Raw genomic sequence first — 9310 nt, forward strand, 5'->3', positions numbered from 1 at the left:
ACATGCAAGAGAAAAAATATGTATTCATGGCAGGTAAGTAATAGAATTTCATGTTAGTTTAAATGGATTTTAACAATGGGGTTTGTGGTTCTACGTTAGGCCTCATTTACATCTGAAGAAAAAAGTTCTTAAAATTAATACATTTGTTTTTCAACAAAATCATTTGCTTCATCAAATGAACAGGTTGTTCTTAACATTGATGAATTGTGCTTGAGTGCCACCTGGTGGCTCTCTGCCTCCATACAGCAGGATTTCCCTTTGATCCTGGGCCTGAGAAAACCCTTGCACGAGCCTGGCATTCCAGATTGCCAAATTAAAATAAGACATTATTTGCCAGATAGATCAACTACTCAAAGACTGTAGCATCCTGAACCTCATAACACAATAATATCTTTATTTCATATTCATCCTCTTCATACTAGTTCAAATCCTGTATGTTCATGTCCAAATATTCCCAGCGTGAGAGACTCTGCATTTTCTACACATTCTTCACATTTTGTGATGTCTACCCTGTTATTTATAGCTGCAGTCACAGCTGCCTCTAGATCAGTGGTTCTCAATCTTGAATGCTATTTGAATCATATTGAGTGTTTTTTAAAAAATGACAGAGGCCCAAACCCAGAAAATCTGCTATAATAGGTCTGGAATGGGGCAACATGAATCAGTAAATTTTAAAAGCTCTCCAGGTGATTGTAAACTGAGCCAGGTCATTTTGTAAAGGATTGTTTGTTCTTGAAAGGTGAGAATTATTTCTTCTTCATCTCTGAGAAAGTACATTGTGTTGAACACACTAAGAACACAATATATGTGACAAAGATAAAGCAACTGTAGAGTCTACATGTTTGTTTTAAAACAAGGCAAGAACTGGTCCATCTGCAGAATCTTTGATTCATGGGCTCTGCTAAGAGTATGCCATTGTCCCATTCCCCAGAAGACAAACTAAGGGTACAAATAGCTCCTTTTTCACTCAGTTCCATGCAATTCAATAAAAAAATTTAGTATCCAGATATTTTTTAAGTTAAGAACTACATTGTGGCAAATTTATATATATAGCAACACATACATAAAATCATGAATCACAATATTATTTATAATAGAAAAATATCAGAAATAATCCAATACTTATTTATGAGGCTGGTTGAATAAATTATAGTATGGAGTACCATTTGAGCATAAAAAAGAAAATAAGAGAGATCTCTATGAGTTACTACGAAATTATTTCCACCATATGTTGATAAGTAAACATGACAAAGTCTGAAATGTCTATTCTATACTCCTTATTGTGTAAGAAAGAAACAGAAATACATGTTTGTTTTGCCAAAAACAGGAAATAAAGAATAAACAAAATAATGAAGACATTTACCTTTAGAAGACAGGTGGGAAATGGAAGAAATAAGGATGGAGTGGCATTCTGTGAGCACACCATCTCACATAGTTTCAACCTTTGAATCATATAAATGTTTTTACATAATCAAAAATTAAATGACAGTAAGAAAAAAAAATTAAATTGGCCATAAACACAAATACATGGACCCAAATATATCAAAGTATATTTAATATAACCAAACAGAAAAAATAATTAATTCAAGTAACTTTTGAACACATTACTATACATGCTTTAAAAAATTTTTTTAATGTTTTTTTTATTATTTTTGAGAGAGAGACAGAGAGACAGGACAGAGTGCAAGTGGGGGAGGGGCAGAGAGAGAGGGAGACATAGAATCTGAAACCTGCTTCAGGCTCTGAGTTGTCAGCCCAGAGCCCAATGCAGGGCTCAAACTCCCAAACCGCGATATCATGACCTGAGCAGAAGTTGGATGCTTAACCAACTGAGCCACCAGGTGCCCCTACTATACATCCTTAGTGGGATATATTCTATGAACAAAAAGAAAAGAAATATTTACTTACTATACTACTCTTAGTAGTCATATTGTATTAAAACTCTAAAACTATTCTATTGTAGGATACTGTAAATAACGTATTATTGTTACTATGATCCAAGATTTTCAGTATAAAAAAGTTACATATAACTTTTTATATATAATATATATATATATATGGCAAGCATATATATTAAACAAAAGCAAAGCTAAACCCTAAAATGTTAAATTTGTAATATTTTAAAAACTAAATTAAAACAAAGCAATCTCTTAGTCCATAAAAATAAAAGTATATCCAATTGGAGCTACAATCACATAGAAAAGAATTTTTCCAAGTAAGTTTTAAAAATAAAATGTGATTGCATATCTCTACAGAAATATACCCTAAGGATGAAAAGAACTGCAAAATAAAAAAAAAAAAAAGTAACTCTTTTCAGTAATCATATTGTAGACAATATGAAATTATTCTGAAATTGTTATTCAGGATAAAGCCAATGACTATGCGATATGCTAATTCTTTCATTCCTGGTGTCACTGAGAACCAAGGTTCTTGGCATGGAGGAAAAGAAATAAAAATGTAAGACAGAAGCTTTTAGTAAAAACCCTACAGTCTTAAATTTGAATTGGTTGTATTATTCAGGATATATTATTGGATGTACTATTCAGTATAATCGAGGATATAATTCTTCTTAAAAAGAAATTCCTAGCTCTCTCTACTGAAAAGGCCAGAAACAATGATTGTATCATTGGTAATGAGCATCCCTGGAGCTTAGACTATGTTAATCTAAATACCATTTCACTCTAAAAAAAGAGAAGTAGCTGGTTCCAGGTCTAGGGCAGAGATAATATAAAGTGAACTTGGAACCTCTTACACCACAAGGCAAGGAATGCTCAAAGACTAGTGAGGGCATGTCTTGATTAGAAGAGGCTTCCATTAGCTAAATCTGGGATAATCTGAGCATCAAAGAAGACCAAAAACAGTAAAGGATTAAAAAGTCAAGTTAAAAATAGAGTCCCTAATGGCACACAAAAGAAATAGAGAGGTAAAAGAGGTGGGGAGAATGTTGACAGGAAGAAAAACTCTTCTTTTTTTTTTTTTTATTTTTTTTTATTTTTTAATATATGAAATTTACTGTCAAATTGGTTTCCATACAACACCCAGTGCTCATCCCAAAAGGTGCCCTCCTCAATACCCATCACCCACCCTGCCCTCCCTCCCACCCCCCATCAACCCTCAGTTTGTTCTCAGTTTTTAACAGTCTCTTATGCTTTGGCTCTCTCCCACTCTAACCTCTTTTTTTTTTTTTTTTTCCTTCCCCTCCCCCATGGGTTTCTGTTATGTTTCTCAGGATCCACATAAGAGTGAAACCATATGGTATCTGTCTTTCTCTGTATGGCTTATTTCACTTAGCATCACACTCTCCAGTTCCATCCATGTTGCTACAAAAGGCCATATTTCATTTTTTCTCATTGCCACGTAGTATTCCATTGTGTATATAAACCACAATTTCTTTATCCATTCATCAGTTGATGGACATTTAGGCTCTTTCCATAATTTGGCTATTGTTGAGAGTGCCGCTATAAACATTGGGGTACAGGTGCCCCTATGCATCAGTACTCCTGTATCCCTTGGATAAATTCCTAGCAGTGCTATTGCTGGGTCATAGGGTAGGTCTATTTTTAATTTTCTGAGGAACCTCCACACTGCTTTCCAGAGCGGCTGCACCAATTTGCATTCCCACCAACAGTGCAAGAGGGTTCCTGTTTCTCCACATCCTCTCCAGCATCTATAGTCTCCTGATTTCTTCATTTTGGCCACTCTGACTGGCGTGAGGTGGTATCTGAGTGTGGTTTTGATTTGTATTTCCCTGATAAGGAGCGACGTTGAACATCTTTTCATGTGCCTGTTGGCCATCCGGATGTCTTCTTTAGAGAAGTGTCTATTCATGTTTTCTGCCCATTTCTTCACTGGGTTATTTGTTTTTCGGGTGTGGAGTTTGATGAGCTCTTTATAGATTTTGGATACTAGCCCTTTGTCCGATGTGTCATTTGCAAATATCTTTTCCCATTCCGTTGGTTGCCTTTTAGTTTTGTTGGTTGTTTCCTTTGCTGTGCAGAAGCTTTTTATCTTCATAAGGTCCCAGTAATTCACTTTTGCTTTTAATTCCCTTGCCTTTGGGGATGTGCCGAGTAAGAGATTGCTACGGCTGAGGTCAGAGAGGTCTTTTCCTGCTTTCTCCTCTAAGGTTTTGATGGTTTCCTGTCTCACATTCAGGTCCTTTATCCATTTTGAGTTTATTTTTGTGAATGGTGTGAGAAAGTGGTCTAGTTTCAACCTTCTGCATGTTGCTGTCCAGTTCTCCCAGCACCATTTGTTAAAGAGACTGTCTTTTTTCCATTGGATGTTCTTTCCTGCTTTGTCAAAGATGAGTTGGCCATACGTTTGTGGGTCTAGTTCTGGGGTTTCTATTCTATTCCATTGGTCTATGTGTCTGTTTTTATGCCAATACCATGCTGTCTTGATGATGACAGCTTTGTAGTAGAGGCTAAAGTCTGGGATTGTGATGCCTCCTGCTTTGGTCTTCTTCTTCAAAATTACTTTGGCTATTCGGGGCCTTTTGTGGTTCCATATGAATTTTAGGATTGCTTGTTCTAGTTTCGAGAAGAATGCTGGTGCAATTTTGATTGGGATTGCATTGAATGTGTAGATAGCTTTGGGTAGTATTGACATTTTGACAATATTTATTCTTCCAATCCATGAGCAGGGAATGTCTTTCCATTTCTTTATGTCTTCTTCAATTTCCTTCATAAGCTTTCTATAGTTTTCAGCATACAGATCTTTTACATCTTTGGTTAGATTTATCCCTAGGTATTTTATGCTTCTTGGTGCAATTGTGAATGGGATCAGTTTCTTCATTTGTCTTTCTGTTGCTTCATTGTTAGTGTATCAGAATGCAACTGATTTCTGCACATTGATTTTGTATCCTGCAACTTTGCTGAATTCATATATCAGTTCTAGCAGACTTTTGGTGGAGTCTATCAGATTTTCCATGTATAATATCATGTCATCTGCAAAAAGCGAAAGCTTGACTTCATCTTTGCCAATTTTGATGCCTTTGATTTCCTTTTGTTGTCTGATTGCTGATGCTAGAACTTCCAGCACTATATTAAACAACAGCGGTGAGAGTGGGCATCCCTGTCGTGTTCCTGATCTCAGGGAAAAAGCTCTCAGTTTTTCCCCGTTGAGGATGATGTTAGCTGTGGGCTTTTCATAAATGGCCTTTATGATCTTTAAGTATGTTCCTTCTATCCCGACTTTCTCAAGGGTTTTTATTAAGAAAGGGTGCTGGATTTTGTCAAAGGCCTTTTCTGCATCGATTGACAGGATCATATGGTTCTTCTCTTTTTTTTTGTTAATGTGATGTATCACGTTGATCGATTTGCGAATGTTGAACCAGCCCTGCATCCCAGGAATGAATCCCACTTGATCATGGTGAATAATTCTTTTTATATGCTGTTGAATTCGATTTGCTAGTATCTTATTAAGAATTTTTGCATCCATATTCATCAGGGATATTGGCCTGTAGTTCTCTTTTTTTACTGGGTCTCTGTCTGGTTTAGGAATCAAAGTAATACTGGCTTCATAGAATGAGTCTGGAAGTTTTCCTTCCTTTTCTATTTCTTGGAATAGCTTGAGAAGGATAGGTATTATCTCTGCTTTAAATGTCTGGTAGAACTCCCCTGGGAAGCCATCTGGTCCTGGACTCTTATTTGTTGGGAGATTTTTGATAACCGATTCAATTTCTTCGCTGGTTATGGGTCTGTTCAAGCTTTCTATTTCCTCCTGATTGAGTTTTGGAAGTGTGTGGGTGTTTAGAAATTTGTCCATTTCTTCCAGGTTGTCCAATTTGCTGGCATATAATTTTTCATAGTATTCCCTGATAATTGTTTGTATCTCTGAGGGATTGGTTGTAATCATTCCATTTTCATTCATGATTTTATCTATTTGGGTCATCTCCCTTTTCTTTTTGAGAAGCCTGGCTAGAGGTTTGTCAATTTTGTTTATTTTTTCAAAAAGCCAACTCTTGGTTTCGTTGATCTGCTCTACAGTGTTTTTAGATTCTATATTGTTTATTTCTGCTCTGGTCTTTATTATTTCTCTTCTTCTGCTGGGTTTAGGGTGTCTTTGCTGTTCTGCTTCTATTTCCTTTAGGTGTGCTGTTAGATTTTGTATTTGGGATTTTTCTTGTTTCTTGAGATAGGCCTGGATTGCAATGTATTTTCCTCTCAGGACTGCCTTCGCTGCATCCCAAAGCGTTTGGATTGTTGTATTTTCATTTTCGTTTGTTTCCATATATATTTTAATTTCTTCTCTAATTGCCTGGTTGACCCACTCATTCGTTAGTAGGGTGTTCTTTAACCTCCATGCTTTTGGAGGTTTTCCAGACTTTTTCCTGTGGTTGATTTCAAGCTTCATAGCATTGTGGTCTGAAAGTATGCATGGTATAATTTCAATTCTTGTAAACTTATGAAGGGCTGTTTTGTGACCCAGTATATGATCTATCTTGGAGAATGTTCCATGTGCACTCGAGAAGAAAGTATATTCTGTTGCTTTGGGATGCAGAGTTCTAAATATATCTGTCAAGTCCATCTGATCCGATGTATCATTCAGGGCCCTTGTTTCTTTATTGACTGTGTGTCTAGATGATCTATCCATTTCTGTAAGTGGGGTGTTAAAGTCCCCTGCAATGACCACATTCTTATCAATAAGGTTGCTTATGTTTATGAGTAATTGTTTTATATATCTGGGGGCTCGGGTATTTGGCGCATAGACATTTATAATAGTTAGCTCTTCCTGGTGGATAGACCCTGTGATTATTATATAATGCCCTTCTTCATCTCTTGTTACAGCCTTTAATTTAAAGTCTAGTTTGTCTGATATAAGTATGGCTACTCCAGCTTTCTTTTGGCTTCCAGGAGCATGATAAATAGTTCTCCATCCCCTCACTCTCAATCTAAAGGTGTCCTCAGATCTAAAATGAGTCTCTTGTAGACAGCAAATAGATGGGTCTTGTTTTTTTATCCATTCTGATACCCTATGTCTTTTAGTTGGCGCATTTAATCCATTTACATTCAGTGTTATTATAGAAAGATACGGGTTTAGAGTCATTGTGATGTCTGTATGTTTTATGCTTGTAGTGATGTCTCTGGTACTTTGTCTCACAGGATCCCCCTTAGGATCTCTTGTAGGGCTGGTTTCGTGGTGACAGATTCCTTCAGTTTTTGTTTGTTTGGGAAGACCTTTATCTCTCCTTCTATTCTAAATGACAGACTTGCTGGAAAAAGGATTCTCGGCTGCATATTTTTTCTGTTTAGCACACTGAAGATATCATGCCAAGCCTTTCTGGCCTGCCAAGTTTCAAAGGAGAGATCAGTCACGAGTCTTATAGGTCTCCCTTTATATGTGAGGGCACGTTTATCCCTTGCTGCTTTCAGAATTTTCTCTTTATCCTTGTATTTTGCCAGTTTCACTATGATATGTTGTGCAAAAGATCGATTCAAGTTACGTCTGAAGGGAGTTCTCTGTGCCTCTTGGATTTCAATGCCTTTTTCCTTCCCCAGTTCAGGGAAGTTCTCAGCTATAATTTCTTCAAGTACCCCTTCAGCACCTTTCCCTCTCTCTTCCTCCTCTGGGATACCAATTATGCGTATATTATTTCTTTTTAGTGTATCACTTAGTTCTCTAATTTTCCCCTCATACTCCTGGATTTTTTTATCTCTCTTTCTTTCAGCTTCCTCTTTCTCCATAACTTTATCTTCTAGTTCACCTATTCTCTCCTCTGCCTCTTCAAGCCGAGCCGTCGTGGTTTCCATTTTGTTTTGCATTTCGTTTAAAGCGTTTTTCAGCTCCTCGTGACTGTTCCTTAGTCCCTCGATCTTTGTGGCAAGAGATTCTCTGCTGTCCTGTATACTGTTTTCAAGCCCAGCGATTAATTTTATGACTATTATTCTAAATTCACTTTCTGTTATATTATTTAAATCCTTTTTGATCAGTTCATTAGCTGTTGTTATTTCCTGGAGATTCTTCTGAGGGGAATTCTTCCGTTTGGTCATTTTGGAGAGTCCCTGGCGTGGTGAGGACCTGCAGGGCACTTCCCCTGTGCTGTGGTGTATAACTGGAGTTAGTGGGCGGGGCCGCAGTCCGACCCGATGTCTGCCCCCAGCCCACTGCTGGGGCCACAGTCAGACTGGTGTGTGCCTTCTCTTCCCCTCTCCTAGGGGCGGGATTCACTGTGGGGTGGCGTGTCCCATCTGGGCTACTTGCACACTGCCAGGCTTGTGTTGCTGGGGATCTGGCGTATTAGCTGGGGTGGGTAGGCAAGGTGCACGGGGGCTGGAGGGGCAGGCTTAGCTCGCTTCTCCTTAGGTGATCCACTTCAGGAGGAGCCCTGTGGCAGCAGGAGGGAGTCAGATCCGCTGCCGGAGGTTTGGCTCCGCAGAAGCACAGAGTTGGGTGTTTGCGTGGAGCGAGCAAGTTCCCTGGCAGGAACTGGTTCCCTTTGGGATTTTGGCTGGGGGATGGGCGGGGGAGATGGCGCTGGCGCCTTTGTTCCCCGCCAAGCTGAGCTCTGCCGTCCGGGGGCTCAGCAGCTCTCCCTCCCTTTGTCCTCCAGCCTTCCCGCTTTCCGAGCAGAGCTGTTCACTTATGACCTCCCAGACGCTAAGTCGCGCTTGCTGTCGGAACACAGTCTGTCCGGCCCCTCCGCTTTTGCCAGCCAGACTCGGGGGCTCTGCTTGGCCGGCGAGCCGCCCCTCCGCCCCGGCTCCCTCCCGCCAGTCCGTGGAGCGCGCACCGCCTCGCCGCCCTTCCTACCCTCTTCCGTGGGCCTCTAGTCTGCGCTTGACTCCGGAGACTCCCTTCTGCTAATCCTCTGGCGGTTTTCTGGGTTCTTTAGGCAGGTGTAGGTGGAATCTAAGTGATCGGCAGGACGCGCTGTGAGCCCCGCGTCCTCCTACGCCGCCATCTTCCGGAACCCCCGAAAAACTCTTCTTGATAGAGGAATGACAACTAATAATTACAAAGGAGTGAAAGAATTTTCTTAAACTAATCACTTTATCTTCCATAGCCTAATAACTGATTTAGGTGAGAATCATTAATGGATGATAAAACTATTGCTTAAAGGTTGATGGGAAACAGTATATTCACATGGTCTCTAAGTACCCTATGAAATACTTACTAATTTCAAAGAGAATATACCTTCAGAAAGGAGCCATCTGGCAGTCTGCCCTTAACCAAATGATTATATATTTTGCATCACCAGTAGGAAGACAAACTGACCTACTGAGCTTCCTGATGTCATGTAGTAAGTACACATCAACTATGATTCAGCCTCACCAGAAATATTTAATTTAAACCTAATCAAAAGGAA

General features: G+C 39.3%; 1 protein-coding gene across 1 annotated transcript in view; it reads right to left on the bottom strand.

The window, feature by feature from the left end:
* Nucleotides 1–9310, bottom strand: part of FILIP1 (filamin A interacting protein 1) — a 282762-nt gene that overhangs the window by 212059 nt on the left and 61393 nt on the right. The window lies entirely within an intron of this gene.

The sequence above is a fragment of the Panthera onca genome, chromosome B2 (assembly GCF_046562875.1).
Source record: "Panthera onca isolate mPanOnc1 chromosome B2, mPanOnc1 haplotype 2, whole genome shotgun sequence".
NCBI lineage: Eukaryota > Metazoa > Chordata > Mammalia > Carnivora > Felidae > Panthera > Panthera onca.